Below are 17,949 nucleotides of genomic sequence, written 5' to 3' on the forward strand. Positions count from 1 at the left end.
CATGTGAGCATGCACTTCTCTCACATACATTGCATCCAAAAATGTGAATGCATGTAATACACACACTAATGCATATTACATGCATTATCACATGAAAAAAAAGAAAGTCTATGTTACTTATAGGGTATATATATTAAGCTATTCTCTTGGCAGGAAGCCTTGCCACCTTATTCTGACAGTCAAATGAGTGTTGTGCTTGGAATATCACTATCCTGGCTAGTATATACCATGTCACTGAAGTCATTTTTACTGAACATCTATGAACTTTCTGTATTATTTCTTTGAGTGTTGTCACATGGTCATGAAAGAGAAGTTTCAGGTCATTAGAAGTTCACAGTTTTCAGTGGAGTGTTTATGCTTCACCATAAGATAGAATTGGGTTTGGTTCATGAGTGATAGATGAATTTCTACTGTATGATGGATAGCGGCTCATTCTGTTAATGGCATTTCATCTATCAAGTGCTTTTGATATGGTTGATCATAGGGTGTTGTCAACTCAATTTGGGAGTATTAAAAAAGGTGAGAGTGACATGGGTTTGAAGTTTCACTAATACATATTTTCTCCTCTTGAGGGTAGGATGAATTGTATTATTTGTTCAGACACCTTTCCACCTGAGCACTTAACTGCCAACTTTCTTGTCCTGTCAACCATATCTTGTCAGTATTAGCTGAAATAGAGACTTCAGTTCCTAGGTGATTTTTCCATGTCACGGAAAATTTATGACTTTAACTCTCCATTCCTTCTGGAAAGTTACAAGTATCAAATAATTTTGTTAAGAAAATGAGATGGATTCTGGTCCTCTGATTAAGAAAGCTCTCTGTTGCCTACCCGTCATACTGATGTAATTAATAGCTTGAAAATTGAAAAACAAAACAATCAAACAAAATAGCAAGTAACCAAGAAAACTGAAAACAAACACCAGTATCAAGACATTGAAGGGTAGTCAAGTAGAGAGGCATTCATTCTGCTGTGAGTTTCTGTTGTATTTTACCAGCCAAAATAGAATAACAAAAGAAAACCCATACTCAAGAAAAATTGGTGCAAGGGCAAAATTAGAATCAGACATTTAGGATTATCATAAAATTGGTATAAAATAAGCATTTTAAAGATATTGTTAAAAATTTTGAGATGAAGTATGAAAATCTAAGCAAATAATAAGCACATACAAATAACCCGATTACCCACTTGTTTGTACCTTTCAGCATTGCACTTTTAAAGATCTGGATGCTTTTATTTTTATATATTTCATATGTCTTTGTGCTATGTAATAATCTTTTTATACACTGTGTGAATGTATGTCTTTATGATTGGTTTAATAAACAAGCTGACTGGCCCATGACTGGGCAGGATAAAGTTAGACAAGAAAGCCAACCTGAGAATGATGGGATGAGGAAGATTAGAGCTAGGAGTCACCAGCCAGATGCAGAGGGAGAAGAAGGTGAATTGCCATACTAGTAAAGGTACCACCATGTGGCAGAGTGTGAATAAAGAATATGGGTTAACTTAAAATGTAAGAGCTAGTTAGTAATAAGCCTGAGCTATTGGCTGAGCATTTATAAGTAATATTAAGCCTCTGTGTTGTTTATTTGGGACTAGTGGCCGGGATTGGGGGGGGGGGTAAATGAGTCCAATTACATCTTTGTATTTGTATTACTTCCTAATAATATTAGAATATATATTGTTAAAATGATTATGTATTTTAATCTATATAACTAATCAGTATTTCTAATTGTCATTTTTATAGTTCAATCCACCTTTAAACTTCCTCACATTTAGACAATATTTAAGGCTGTGACATTAGACAATATCACAGGCTCACAGGGAACTGCAATAAAATTAAACTCTGTGCCATTTCTAATCTCTTTACTCCTTTTGTGCTATTTGATTTTGTGATAGGACATTTCTTAGTATTTGTTTTAGCACTAGTTAATGTATTTGTGAGTTCTAAAAATAACCTGCTATTTTCCTCCATTACAGACATGGCAATCAGGAAGCCAATTCCTTCTTAATTTAGTTATCTTTCCTCCAAATGTTCATGGTTGGATTATTTGCACATTATGAGGATTGTAAGTACAAATGTTTTCTAAATTTTCTATGATATAATTTTCTTAGATCTACAGAGAGATATGTTTGATGTTTCCTAGTTTACTCTAAATCTGTCACTTCTTGAGCCTGAGACTGTTGATATGGGTAGTTTGCTGTCAACTTGATAGGTTTTGGAATCACCCAAAGGACTAGCCTCAGGCATCCCTGTGAGGGGTTATTTAACCTCTGCAAATACCTGTGGGAACTTGACAATGTGGGTCACACCATTCCCTAGCCAGGAGAGAGATTTGAGCAGCAGCCCGAACTCATGGCTCTCTGACTTGGATTGTAGATGTGATGTAAGGCTTCCCCTAAGATTCTAATGCCCTGACTTTTCTGTCATGATAGATTTTACCCTTGAACTTTGACCCCATGATAAATCCTTTCTTCTTTAGGTTGCTTCTGTCACAGTATTTTATCACAGCAACAGGAAAAGCAATTGTTCTGGCTAGATTCCCCAACAAGTCCTTACTATAAAGTGTTTCCTGGATTTATAGTTGGTTATAGCTTACAGATCTTAGAGTTGATGGACATTAGATAGTGACAGAGATGAATCCTTGGCCTTTGCATCTCTTTTCTTCATTAGCTTATAGGTATTTCCCTCTTCTGGTGTGTACCATATTTTTACTGTGGAAAATCAAATTGATTTTCATTTTTGTAAGTGAACTGTTCTCTTTGACTAAGCTCTGAAGTAATGCTATCTTAATTTTATTTCTTTTTAAAAGTATAGTTACTATAAAGTACAATTATTAAAAAATGATATTCCTTGTAGGTGAACATTTAACCATATACATATATTCTTAAAATATAATAAAATAGTCAATTGGGCTTATTGTAGACAATACACTTCAGTTACTTCTATTTTTTCTTTTTACATTACATTTTTGTTTTGTTTTTATTTATTTTTGTTTTTGAGACAGGCTTTCACTGGGAATACAAGGCTGCCCTCAGACTTGTAATCTGCTTCTGCCTCCTGAGTGCTGGGATTACAAGCATGTCAGATTTTACTTTTCTTCTTCTTCTTCTTCTTCTTCTTCTTCTTCTTCTTCTTCTTCTTCTTCTTCTTCTTCTTCTTCTTCTTCTTCTTCTTCTTCTTCTTCTCCTTCTCCTTCTCCTCCTCCTCCTCCTCCTCCTCCTCCTCCTCCTCCTCCTCCTCCTCCGCCTCCTCTTCCTCCTTCTTCTGTCTCCACTCTTACCTTGCTGCAGGAATGCTGAGGATGTGAATGTACACTTCTGTGTCTGGCTTCTTGTATGGGTTTCAGGGTTCAAACTCGCCTCCTGAGACTTGCTTTACTTTTTGAGCTTAGGTTCTGAGCCATCTCCTCAATGCTGTTCTCTTTATTATTTATCATTTAGTAAAATGAATTTTCCCTTAAATTTTATTTCCTTCATGAATTCCACCTTTTTATTTCAAATTCTCTCTCCTCTCTACAATCTTACTTGTTGCTTTAAGGTCTATTTATATTTTATTGTATTCTTAAATTTTATGATAGAATGCACAAAATTTCTCATCTGTTTCATAGCAGTACATTTCTTGGGTTTTAGTGTTGTTATGTTCCTATTTATATTGTTTTACACTATGTTTACATGGCTTCTAAGTCAACTCTTTAGTGCCTGTCAGTTGTAAGTAGTGGCTATCCTTTGTGGTATATTTTATTTGTACTGAAATGTGGTGATATTTTATTTGTATGTTAATAAATAAAGCTTGCCTGGACATTAGGGGGGGAAAGGCCAGCCATTTTAAGTAAACAAGAAGTCAGGCACCACATGCCCTTAATCCCTTAGCAGGCAGGATCCATGTGTGTTCAAGGCCAGATTAGGGAACAGAGCCAAGTGTAGTGGCACACGCCTTTAACCCCAGTACCAACCATAGAGACCTGGAGGTCTATAAATACAGTCAGAAAGTGACAGAGCTGTGTAGGAAGAGGAAGTGAGGGAGCTGGGTTAAGAGAGCCAATGAAAGGGCAGAACAGCAAGGCATATAAAGGCATGGGTAGACAGGAGGTAACTCGAATTTGGAAGCAGCAAAGTCAGTGAGAAAAGGTTGGCTGGTGGTTCTCCCTATTTCCCTGATCTTAGGCTTTTACTCCATATTTGGCTCTATGTTTTTTTTTTATTTTATTTATTAATAAGACCTTTTAAGATTCCTGTTGCTATCCTTACCAACCAGAAAGCAGGGATTTTCTCTGTGAGGTGAGAAAGTGGTCACAGCTCAAGGGCACTCTTAATAATATTGCTACCATAAGATTGTTGTATCGCTTTTTGAGCACTGTGAACCTGCTTTTGTCCTGCTTCCCAGAACCGTCTCTGGTTTAGGAGAATTCCATCCTGTGGCTGTTACTCTCCTTACCACCATTGTGCCTTATGTGAGACAATCCTTGGCTTTCCTTGCTTTTAGGATACCTGTTTGACAAGTATGTTCTGTAGGATTTCCAGTTTGGGAGGGTATCCCTTGTTACCCAACTCCTGTCCTCATTATACCACACTCTGACTTTGTGTTTCTGACTTTGTATGGGGATGTGTGCTTTGTGATAGATTTGTTCGTAAGTTTCCAGTATTGCATAACCACCTGGACCTAATTTTTGCCATGTTTGTTACTGAGAAACCCAGCTTTCATGTTACTCCAGCTCAGTCCAGTACTTTCTGTTATATAACTTGATGCTAGCTATGATTCTTTTCTGTTGGTTTCCATGAAAACAATGTTTATAGTTTAATAGGTTTTTTTTCACCCCCTTTTTTTTTTTGAGATGACTCAGAACAAAGATGCTACCATGGAAATATACAAATCCTTGCATATATTTGAATAATGGGAGTGCAGTATTTAAATTAACCAAAAAATCCATATGTTTCTACATCTACCTCTGCTCTGAAAATTTCATTTGCTGTCTGCTTTGGTGTAATCTTTAAACAACAAATATGTAAAGCATAACTTCAATAATAACAAAATACGATATTTTTAGCTGGATAATGTCAATGCTTAGCAACTTTGGAGCTTTACTTTTTGCCCCTTATTTCTGAGTATTTCCCTCTTATGTAAATGTGATTTGCACAGTGCCACCCTATCCCTGTTCTTCAGAGCACTGCAGCATCTGTAAGCCTAGTAAATGAACAGCAGATGTCACTGTTGGATGAGATGATCCTTTCTGTTAATCCCGTCCTCTCTAATCTGAAAGAGTAGTTCCAGAATCCAAATCCTGGAGTTTATTGATGTGGGAGGTGGAGTGAGAAACTAAATTAAACTCAAAATCTTGAGTCTTTGAATCAGTTTCACATCTTGGAGTGATACCTTAGAACACAGTTATAAGCCAGCTTTGCAATTATCTGGACTTTTCATTGAAAATTAAAACATTTCTCCAGTTTACTCTGTATGATGGTGTGCCAGACCTTACAATTGGAGATGCTGCTGCCCAGTTGGATGGATTAAATGCCATGGGTTTAATTGGGCCCTGAAAAAGCAGGGGCCAGGTGGCAGCCTTGAATCACCAGAGGCAAGTTGACCATAGTTATTTTAATGGTCAGCAAAGCAAAGTGATGCCCATAATGGCCTGACCTGTAATGGGAAGCACAGGCAAGTGAATTTTATGGTGGCATAACTCATGTGGACCTTTGGTAGTCACAAAGTCTCCAGTTATGAAAAGAATAAGAAGCCTATTACATTTTTGTTTGAGCAGTATAAGTAGAAAATGTCTCAAACAAACAGAAGAAAGGCTGCATTAGATTATGGCAATAGGGAATCCTGGCCTGTGAACCACTTTCTAGACCTGAGCCAGTTTGCAGTCCCAGAGCCCCTTGAATGAATGGAAGGTACTCCCTAAAATACCAGAGTTTCTCCTTGATTGTGAAGTTTTGTCCTAGTTAAGATTACTTTTGCTACAGGCAGAGGCAGGCGGGTCTCTGTGAATTCAAGGCCAGCCTGGTCTCCAAAGTGAGTTCTGGGAAAGGCACAATGCTACACAGAAAAAAAAAGAAAGAAAGATTACTTTTGCTATGATAACACAGCACAAACAAAAGCAAGTTGGGAGGAAAAGGTTTATTTGGCTTACACTTACACTCCACACTGTAATCCATCCCTGAAGGAAGTTAGCATAGTAACTCAAACAGGGTAGGAACCTGGAGGCAGGAACAGATGAAGAGGCCACAGAGGGATGCTGCCTACTGACTTGTTCTTCATGGTTTTCTTAGCCTCTTTCCTTATAGATCTTGGGACCAACAATGGGGTGGGCCCTCCCCTTCAATCACTAATTAAGGAAATGCCCTACAGTCAGAACTTATGGAAGCATTTCTTTTTTCATTTGAATTTCTCCCTTTGTAGAAGACTCTTGGTTAATGTCAAGTGGACATAAAGCTAGCCATCACACATGGGCATGAAGTTTGTCGAGAATAAGAACTTGGGTTCTCTGCCCTGTTTGTGTTATTCTTTCAAATCCTTGAGCATGTACCTGGTGGTTTAACACTAACACCACTTCATCTGTTCATACCCTTGCAGCTGGTATCACACTAATGCCACTGCTCTAGCAGAATCCACTTAATGCTAAATGTAAGTGTAAGCAAGTTCACAATATTTATTTTAGCATAACTATATCTTAATTTTCAGCTGCTAATATAATTTACTATTACTGTATTTTGTTGCAGTTTTTAGTGTTCATAATTCCATTTTTATTCCTACTGAGGATTCAAATCTGGAAACTTTAAATTTTCAGATTGCCTTGCCTCCATTTACTAAAGAGAAATGGTAAGTGTTACTATGACACTTAGAATCTTTCTTGTTGATGCCTCCTGCTAATTGTCTCTGGTGAGTTTTCAAGTAGTTTTGAACTTCCAGGCACTGAAAATCTTCTAAGTTACAGCTTGTTTCCAGTTGGTATGTCATTACTGATCAGTTGTGCTTCATTTGTATTTTCAGTTTTTTACTCTATAATTTATTAGTATTCAACCTCTTTTAATTTTGATTCACAACCCTTTTTAAAAGAAGCGCTGATTGAAGTACTATGGCATTTCAGACTTCATCCATCATCTCTGCATAGACAAATTCTCATAATTCTTGGTGTATAATTGCCACTGTTGCAATCACGAGAATGAGAAAAGGGACAAAAATACTAAGAACACTTCAGCTAAAGTTATATTGATAGTTTTGTTTTATTGAAATAAAATTCAACTCACTCCTGTCACAATTTTGATCCCAATTCTACATTTACATTTTGTTCTTCAGGAGTCAAGGAGGTGGGGTTTTGTTTTCCTTAGCATTACAGAGCTCAATACAGGGCTTGCCTTGGAGTCGGAGTCAGCAATTCCTTACTGTGTGATAGGACAATTGAAGTGATCTAGAACATTGCAATTTCATTCCCGACATTGTTAGTTTAAGATGGCATGTAACATGTCAAAGTAGAACTTAAAAAGAAACTTGGCATTAATTGAGATACCATGGTAGGTGGTCACTCATTCACTAAATGGATATCCATTGAACATCTCTATTCTGTGCATTCAGTTTGGTGCTACATCAACGACTCATGCTAAGCTTACAAGCCTTTTGGGGCAAGAATTTGTTTTTAACTTTGTTTTTACAAAATAAAAATCAAATGACTAAATTATTTCTCTAAAATAGATATTTTAATAGTATAAAATATCTCTAAATTCATAAGATATATGTTAGAGAAAATAAATAGTATTTTTAAAATAGCCATTTATTTAACTTGATAACATGTCTCTCTTGATTAAGCTTTGTTCAATATTATCAGGCCACATTGGTGAATGTATATTAGAACCAAATAGGATAATACTGTAGTTGCAGATATGTATTAAATATCAGGAGAATAAAAAATGAAGCTTTGGAATCAATGAAAATTATCCGTGCCATGGAGAAGAAGCAATTTGAGTGTATCTTGTTAGTACACATGTCAGGTATGGTTTGGTTCTTCCTTTTAATAAGTTATCACCATCCAGGAGAGACATATGGTATGTCAATGGTACTGCTTATTATGGTGTTTGAGGAAGAAATATTAAGAAGGTGCACCAGATGGTATTTAGCTCCATAAGAACACAGATGATTGCCAGGTACTTCTTACTGCATTTTATCCCTAGTACTCATAAACCTGACATACAGTTTATAAGCAAAGAGCATTTTAAGACCTATTTTATGTTTTATTTACCTTTCATTGTTTTTAGTTATGTATATGTGTGTGTGTGCATTTGTGTGAATATAGGCCATGTATGTGGGAGTATACACAGAGACCAAAAGAGGGTGTTTGATACTCTGGAGCTGAAGGAACAGGCAGTTGTGAGGCACCTAACATGAATGCTTGGAAGCAAACTGAGGTCTTGTGGAAGAGCTTAGCCATCTTCATAGCCCCTATTTATTTGTTTTTAAAATTATATGTATTTGTGTTCTTGTGTGTGGGTGGGCTGTGCTATCTGCATGTGTGAATACAGGCGCCCTCAGATTCGACAGATGATGACTGATGACTGATTTCCTGGAGCTCAGGAGGTTATGAACCTTCCAATATGGGTGCTGAGAACCAAACTTGAGTCCTGGAAAAATTGTCTCACTGTTAACCACTGAGGTATCTCTTCAACCCCTACAAGAACAATTCAGATACTAACAGTTTAGCTTTTAATTTCAGTGTGTCTTATTTCTCATTATCTTGATATTGACTGACTGCTTTTCTTACAAATTTAACTGTAAAAATGAAGAAAACTCATCTCCTTGTGTTTTATGAATTGAAATGACAAAATATCATTTATGAACCAAAACTGACTATCACATCTTACTATTACTATAAATATAGTTAAATTCAGCTGTAAATATTAACAGTCAAGTTTTCAAAGATGAAAACATTCTGAAATACAAAGTCTGCCTCTAAAATGTTATGAAAGAGTGATACTCAATAAGTAAGTTTTAAAAGATTATCACAAAGAAAATTTTGAAAGCAAATTTTGTTCATAAATTTCCTTCATAAGCACCAAAAAATATGAAGAGACACTATAAGATGCAGCTTCTCATGGTTTATATATGAGTTAACAGAAATATATAATCAATAACTGTCCCATTTTATAATTTGGACAGTCAAAGACTAACAGAAAGCCAGTGTGGAATTTAGTATAACCATTGAAATTCAGCTTAAGAAAATGGGAAAGACAAATAACTTAAATCAACCTTAGGAACAAAAGCAGTAAGTCAGAGGCCAGCCTAGTGCTATTTTGAAGTTATGCTAAGAAGTGTATTATTTATTTCAGTGTGGGAAGAAATATCATCTCATTTTTAGTGTAATACTCTATTGTCATTACCAACCCCACTCCCCAGGCAATAGGGATCTCTGTTTTGCTCTTCTGGTTTGAATGTGAAATGTGTTCACACGTTTAAACATTTGCCCTTAGCATGGGGCATTGTTTGGGAAGGGTGTGGAGCTGTTAGGGAATGGAGTCTTGTTTGAGAGAATGGGCCACTGGACTTGGGCCTCAAGGCTTTATAACTAAAGGCCATTTTCTCTCTGAACCTCCCTTTCAGACTGTGGATGCAGTAACAAGCCACCTTTTTCTTCCCGCCGCCGTAGTTTCTCTGCCTGCTGGCAGGTCTTCCCTCCCTTGATGAACTGTGTCTGTCTGGCCATGTAAGCCAAAATCACCTGCTTTGTAAGAGAATTTATTATAACAAAGAAAATAGCAGGACATTAGCCTTGTAAAATTTTGATACCACTTAGGAGGTATAAACTAAATTAACCATTGTAAGGATTATGTTCATTTATATCTGCCTTAACTTAAAAAAATTGCACACACACACACACACACACACACACACAATCTCAAAGCAAAAGGCTGTTTGGCCTATACAGAAAGACACTCCAAGTCTAGATCCCATTAATCTCATAGGTATTGGAATCATTGATTCTGTAACCTTTGTTATGTCTTTTATATAAGATACTCAGAACGTTTTCCTCATAATTAAATCTATAGGATATTTCACTGTCCGGAGTACTGCCTCCCACCAGCACTGGATGGAATGTACTTGTTCTTCCACTTCCTGGATGATTCATGCTTTTGTTTCATTTCTAATGAAGTGAATTTTTATGTCATTTTTGTTTAAATTCCCTAGGAAACTTGCTTTGTTGTCTGTGCTAAGTGCTTGGTTTAGAATATGAGCATTCAACAGGACTAATCAGATTCCAGGGCTACATATTAATCATTGTATGAACTTGGATAAATCACTAATGTCTTTGAACCTCTAGTTTTTTCATCTTCAAAATTACAATGAGGGCTGGAGGTATATTCTAGTGGTAGAGTGGGTGCCTACTATGTTCAAGGCTCTAGGTTCAATCCCCATTACTTCAAAATAAAATCAATGAATGAATTAAATGAAAGTAGAATAATGATGGTGAGCTCTTGGGGTGTAAGAGTGTAATAAGATGATGTTTGCTATAGCACTCAGAGCTATGTTTTATTGATGCTAATGAATAATGTTCTTTTTAATTGAAAATAGATTCTTTCCTCATACAATATATCCTGATTATAGTTTTCCCTCCATCTACCTCTCCCAATTCTTCCCCATATCTCCTCCCATCCAGATCTATTCCATTTCCATATTTTGTGAGAAAAGAATGGGCTTCTAATGCCAAACACGCATTATAAAATAAATTAAGATAAGATGAAACCAAAACTATTATATTGAAGTTTTACAAGACAACCCAACAGGAGGAATATTTCCCAAGAGCAGGAACAAGAGTCAGAGACCCACTCATTCTCCTAGTCAGTAATCTCATGAAAATACTAAGCTAATACTGTAATATATACCCAGAAGTCCTGATGTAGACCCACGTAGGCCCTGTGCTTGCTGCTTCAGTCTCTGAGCTCACGTGTGCACCTTACTTTGTTGATTCAGAAGGCCTTGTGCTCCTAGTATCCTCCATCCCTTCAGACTCTTAGAATCTTTCTGCCTCCTCTTCTGTAGGATTCCCTGAGCTCTTGAGCAGAAGGATTTGATGGAAGCCTCCAATTTAGCTTCTTTTTCCACAGAATGTCTGACTGTGGGTCTCTGCATCTTTTCTGATCACCTATGCAGATCTAAACAAAGAATTCTCAATATTGGAAAATCAAATAGCCGATAAACACTTAAAGGCATGTTCAGTTCTACATATCAGCCATGGATTCCCTTGTTCTCCCCTTTTCTGCCCCCCTTCCCTTCCCCCCAGCCCACCCCCTATTCCCACCTTCTCAAGGGCAAAGCCTCCCCCGAGGACTGAGATCGACCTGGTAGACTCAATCCAGGCAGGTCCAGTACCCTCCTCCCAGACTGAGCCAAGCATCCCTGCATAAGCCCCAGGTTTCAAACAGCCAACTCATGCAGCGAGCCCAGGACCTGGTACCACTGCCTAGATGCCTCCCAAACAGATCAAGCCAATCAACTGTCTCACCTATTCAGAGGGCCTGATCCAGTTGGGGGCCCCTCAGCCTTTGGTTCATAGTTCATGTGTTTCCATTCACTTGGCTATTTGTCCCTGTGCTTTATCCAACCTTGGTTTCAACAATTCTCGCTCATATAAACCCTCCTCTTTTTTGCTAATTAGACTCCCGGCGCTCCACCCAGGGCCTAGCCGTGGATCTCTGCATCCAGTTCCCTCAGTCTATACTTTCAGGGATTATTTCTATAGTTCGTTACTGTATTCACTTATAAGTAGATATTTAAGTAAATGATAACCAAGCTACAATCCATAGACTGAGAGAGATTAGTTTAAGAGGAGGCATCTAGGAGAGATAAATGGATCTCTCTGGAAAGGGGATATGGAATAGATTTTATGTGTGGGCTGGGGGCAAGTATGGATGGCAGCAGGAGGGATCAATGGTTGGGGGATGGAGAGGAAGAGTGCAGGGAGAGATGGCTGGAATTGGGTGACATTTAGGGGGTGGTATGAGAACAACCTGGAATATATAAAGTCCTAATGAGGACTCCTAGTAATGGATGATGCCAAATCTCAACTGGACATTCCTTGTAGCCAAACAAGTCTTCCAGAGACAGTACTGGGTTTAATTCACTGGAGTTGTTAGCCAAGGGGCCCACATGGAAAGCTCTGAACAACCCAGGCTGATACTAAGTTGCTCTCCACAAACTAACTGCAGGGCCCCATTGCTGAGCACAACATCCACACAACTCATTGAACATGGAGAAGTTGAGCGGGTGCCCACCTGGAACCTTTGCCTCTATGTTCTGTTATCTTTGGTCATTTTAGTTCTTCTTATATATCTAGTATAATTATTCTTCTAAGTATACTTGATATGCAATCACTTATGAAATAGTTATCCTTACTGCAAGAAGTAGACAAAAAAAAAACCACAAAAAAATCAGAAAGTGACATACTTGTAAATAGTAGGGATAGGACGTGACCTCAAATGGTATAGCTATAGCCAACATTCTCACTACCATCTCTACTCTCATTTTTCCTTAGTGGCACATGGACTCATCTGAGACCCTGCTTCAATACTTACTCATGAGTTAACAACACTCAATAAGCGTGCAAAAATTCAAGGAATTATAAATGACCACAAGAGGATAGTTTCTTTACAACCCCACATCTGTCTCAATAGTTTTATCAGCAGTGGCTCTCAACCTGATCATGCTGACAAACTTCTGTCTCCAAAAATATGCACATTTTGATTCATAACAGCAGCAAAATTACAGTTAAGATGTAACAATGACAATAATTTTATGGTTGGACTAACCAAAACATGAGGAACTGCATTAAAGGGTTGCAACATTAGAAAGGTTAAGAACCACTGGTTTAGAATACCATGAATATCTGAAAATAAAGTAATATTAAAATTGGAAACTTTGTGTGTATGCATATATCTGTTTATATATTTTCAAATGTGCACATAGGTAAGTATTATTTATGTACAAATGGAGTGAACAGGAATTCAAACTAGAAAATGCAGATGACTTGTCTTTACTTTCAAACTATATTAATGGCTTTAATTCTCTCTTTTGAATTTACTTAGTTTCAGCTTGTTTAAAAAGCTGTATCAGAAGTAACAAACTTTGATTCCGAGGTGGGATTTTTGTTAACGTTTTTAAACTATTAATGACAGAAAACAGGATTCTTTTAGGTATTAATTTTCTGCCATATAACATGTTTACAAAACTAATATGATTTTCACACAGAGGCCACAAAGTTGATGGCAACAACACTGATGGATAAAACTAGAAACTCGCTGCTAAGTTAGAAGAAAAGATGAGCATCATAATAGTAGAAAACAAAGTCAGTGTTGGAAAATATATTTCCTCACTAAATCTTCACATCATATTAAAATTTTATTTATCTAAGTAGAAATTGGTGTGACATATTTACTTCTGCTGAATGGATGGTTTCTATATAAAGCTTCTTTAATAGAAGTTATAAGCTCTTGAGGGTAAGGGAGTGAAAGTTGTTCCCTAAATGAAGAGAGACATTTCTAATTAAAAATATGACCAAATGGTTTAGTGTGAAATACTATTGCACACTGTAGGCAATTACACAATTCGAAACAGTAAGTCCTTCTGATTTTCACTCCAGGTCATGTCCTCTACTAAGTTGTATAAATACAGTTAGCTCTTGATAGCTAGCATGTTATTGCTATTTTAATAAAAGTTGTCCTTGTGATCTCTGTGTATATGTGTGCATGCATGTATATTCAGTGTTGAGATGAGCATTTCACACAGGTTGCTGGATCAACAGACTCCTGATGAAGACTTTAGCTGAGCATAGATGAAAAGTTTTGCTAACAGATGGGAACAACATCTTATTCTTCAATTGCCCTCTCTAAAATTTTCACACAGGTATATCATAACTAATTTATTAAGTACTCTATTGCTGGTGATGTCTGAATTGCTCCATTCTTGCTCTGATTCACCATATTCAATGTATGAAAATGGAGGACTTGAGTGGTTAACTCCTGAACTGGTGATTTTGGACAAGAAAGAGTAAATGACCTTCCTCCTTTCTCCTGCACAATGCAGATCAGCCTGTGGAAAACTGATGGGCAGGAAGAAGGAAAGTTACACACAGCTTACCCTGATTTGTCTTGTCTTTATACTTTCTTTCTAAAACCACATTGCCAAATGGCAGCAGACATTTCCCTTTGAATCCCAGGAAGTCATCATGCACTGGATGAATATAACACAATGAATGAGTTTTCACTTATCGAACATGAACTTTATGTGTCTTAATCGCACATTTCAAATTGTAAGGATTCCAAGAACAACGCTCAATGCATTTGTCGTTCCTCCAAGTCAATGTTTATTTTTTTCTTGGATGAATTATTTTCCCCTAGGTCTGTGAGTGGACTAATTCTTAGGATGCTGTACATATTTTATTGCCCATGAGAAGCAGGGTGTGCAGAGCACTCTCTTCAGTACATAGCTGTAAGCAAGGATTAGCCTTACTCAGTGGACACTCCTTTGCTCTTCGTCTTACATAGTAGGTCCACACAGCTTACACAGCTAAATGAGATGGATCCAGCAAAGCCAATGTCCCTTGATTGCTAGTATCCCAGTGGCAGACTTGGAATTCTCAGGTTCTACTTGGAGTGGAAGGGACAAGCACTAACCATATTGTATAGGTGATCATAAGTGCCAAAATCTTCCTTCTGCATCATATGTACATTTTCTTAAAGGTAGATTTAAATTTATATACATTTGGGGTAGGGTCAGTGATTTGAAAGATCTGTGTGTCTATCAAAAATTACTGGCACATTACTAATTTTGCATTGTCAAAATTGCGCTTGAAATAAATTCCATTATAAACTGCCTTCATCCAGACTTTTCTTTTGTCCAGATTTAGTTTACAATCACTTTTCATTATAGAATGGATAACATGGGATCAGGTACTCCAAAGAATAGACCTTGAGGAGCAAAAATGGTCAGAGAGCCTTCCTTTAGACCATAACATGAAACTCTCAGTTAGTTCTAAGTACCCAAAGGCAATGACTGGTGAGTGTGTGATGGGACCAATAGAGTAAGGTAAGTGCTTTGCTTTGCATCTCATCTTAGAAAAAGCATGTGCCTGCCTAGCTGTTCTACATGGACCAATAGGCTGAATTTGCATTCTTTGAGTATATACCAACCCATGCTATTGCAACAACTAGCTCATTGCTTCGCACATGTTCAAAATGCAGAGCTTTGACAAAGTGAATTAACAAAGTGCAGGAGCTGGCTATGTGGCCCAGGGATGTCAGCTGACACAGAATTTCATCTATTACCACAGGCAAACTAGAAAGCTGATGCAAATTTTATATTTTTTTTTACCTCAATCTGAAGTAATGGTTGATAAAAACAATATTCAACTTTGGAAGTGTGAGCACAGTGCTAATCACATAATGGGTTATCAATAATTTTTAATAGAAATTTTTAACAGTCAACATAACTTCACATAACCATTTCTTAGATTTCAGCCAGCATTGATACTGTAAATCCTCAGCACATTAAGTCTAGGTGTCTTGAAATTACAGCATCTACAATGTTAGTAAGATATCTTGATTGTAACTATAATTCAATGTTTATATTTTCTTTTAATTTTTTTTCATTTTTTAAAAATGAAATGGAAAAAAAATGTATTGGGGTGGGAACAAAGGTTGCAGGGGGAGAGGCCGGGAGGAGAAGAGAGAGGAAAAACTTACTGGGATGTAAAATAAATTAAAAATGTATCATTTCCCCTTCCTTTTTTACCTGCAACTCTTGCCATGCCTCCTTTACTTCTTTTAAAGTTTAAGGTCTCTTTTAATTTGTTACTCCTATACATACACACTCACACACACATGCACACACATGCACAAACACGCACACACACACATCTCACAATTATATATAAGTAACACAAATATACATATATTTGAACAATTATGTAAGTACCACAAATAAATAGATATATGTATTAAATATAAATATACATATAACAGAAAATATATAAATACAACTTGTGGTGTCTCTTTACTGTTGGTTGTACATACACACACATATATGTATATGTATGATTTCAGACCTGATCACTTGGTGTCAATATCAATATATTGGAATGATCACTTGGTACCAATAACTAATTAAGGTGTGCTTGTCTTCTCTTTCCATTCTGGCTTGTAAAATCTATTATTCATATCTAATATTAGTGGAATATGAAACTCTATCCAAATCATGAGAATCTCTCGGTACTTGTTCAGAGCTATTTGAAGAACTGTTGAGTTGGAGTTGGCTAGCTATGTGTAGCAGTTAGCAGTTACTGCACCTTAAGAAATCAATTTTTTTTTTTACAAATATCTTCTAAAAAGTAGTTGTAACAATTCTGGTCGTATGCATATATACATCGTCATAGGACAAAGTAAACTGAAATACTTTTCTATTTCATATAATAATTTCTCTAAAAGCCCATTTTTGATACCTTGATTTGACATATTAATTAAAATTTTAATTCTTGTTAATTTGTTGTAATTGCAAATAGATGATCTTAATTTTCTACAAGCACAATTTTAGTTTTAATGGTTTGAAATGGGATAGGCAAACTACATTGATATTAAATAAGAACACATGTCATTTACTATAAATATATACTTTCTAGGCAACTAAAATTATTATGTATTGTAAATTAGTATGTATTGTATATGTTTATAGTTAGTAAACAAAAACATGAGAAAGCATAAGGTAGGAGCAGTAGTGGAAGACATACGACATTGACATGTAACCTTCACGTGAAAACATAGTATGTTCATGAGCACCTATATATATCTACATACAACCACGTGAACTTGTATATATAAAATACACACAAAAAATAACAAAGCAGGCCGGGCGGTGGTGGCACACGCCTTTAATCCCAGCACTCAGGAGGCAGAGGCAGGCAGATCTCTGTGAGTTCGAGGCCAGCCTGGGCTACCAAGTGAGTCCCAGGAAAGGCACAAAGCTACACAGAGAAACCCTGTCTCGAAAAATCAAAAAAAAAAAAAATAACAAAGTGATATTGTGAATGTTAAAACTTTTCTACCTGAGTAAAATAACATCCTTTGAAAAATCTCTAAAAAAAAAAATCTAAAGATATCTATGATTGCTGATTCTGGCAAAGCTACTAGATACAAATTCAATCTAACAAATAATTTGTACCTAAATCATTTGAAGGACATTTTTTTCTATCTTAAGGCATTCACAAGAACAAAACCAACAAAATGATTATATTTGTGATTGGCATGAGCTATATGAGCTCTGAGATTGATTGACAAAGAAAAAATAGAATGTCAAATAAATTTTTGAAATCCATGCACTCTACATAGTTCTGCTAGTTATTATGTGATCCTTGCTATTGTTCACTATTCTGTACCTATAATTTCTTATCTTCAAAAGAAGGATTGCATCATTTTATAAGTATTAGGAATAATCATAAGGCTCAGTGACTGCGACAGAGTTCAACAGTGCCTAAGAATGGAAAAATACAAAGATAGAGATACCTAAAAGCTTAGGTGCTGGGAGAATAAAAATTATGCATCTCATCTAGAAAGCATGAAGACCTACAACTCCTGTTGTTCCTCCTGCCATGATCCCTTCCATGATGGTTATGGACTCTAAGCCTCTGGAAACAAATTAAATACTTTCTTTTATAAGTTATCTTGCTCATGGTATTCTGTCACTGCATTTGAAAAGTGTAAATAAGGCAGTAAGAATTAAGCAAATGAATACTTAAAAAGCATAAACATTTCCTGACATTTCAATACACAATAATGCCTAGATATTCATTTTCTTATCTAGCTCTCTTAGCTCCAGAGGTATTTTGTAGATTTGTGTGCTCATTTGGAAAAGTAGTTTAACCTCAAATTGCTTGCTCATATGTTTTACTGTAGTATCAATAAATGAATGATTAAACACA

The 17,949-nt window shown here is 36.5% G+C and overlaps 1 protein-coding gene and 1 pseudogene across 2 annotated transcripts in view; both read left to right on the top strand.

Annotated features, from left to right (window-relative positions):
• Positions 1–17,949, top strand: part of Gpc5 (glypican 5) — a 1,351,527-nt gene that overhangs the window by 475,184 nt on the left and 858,394 nt on the right. The gene's annotated exons all lie outside the window — the stretch shown is intronic.
• On the top strand, positions 11,694–11,804 carry LOC121832497 (small nucleolar RNA U3; annotated as a pseudogene).

Source organism: Peromyscus maniculatus, chromosome 9, assembly GCF_049852395.1.
Source record: "Peromyscus maniculatus bairdii isolate BWxNUB_F1_BW_parent chromosome 9, HU_Pman_BW_mat_3.1, whole genome shotgun sequence".
In the NCBI taxonomy this organism is placed as follows: domain Eukaryota; kingdom Metazoa; phylum Chordata; class Mammalia; order Rodentia; family Cricetidae; genus Peromyscus; species Peromyscus maniculatus.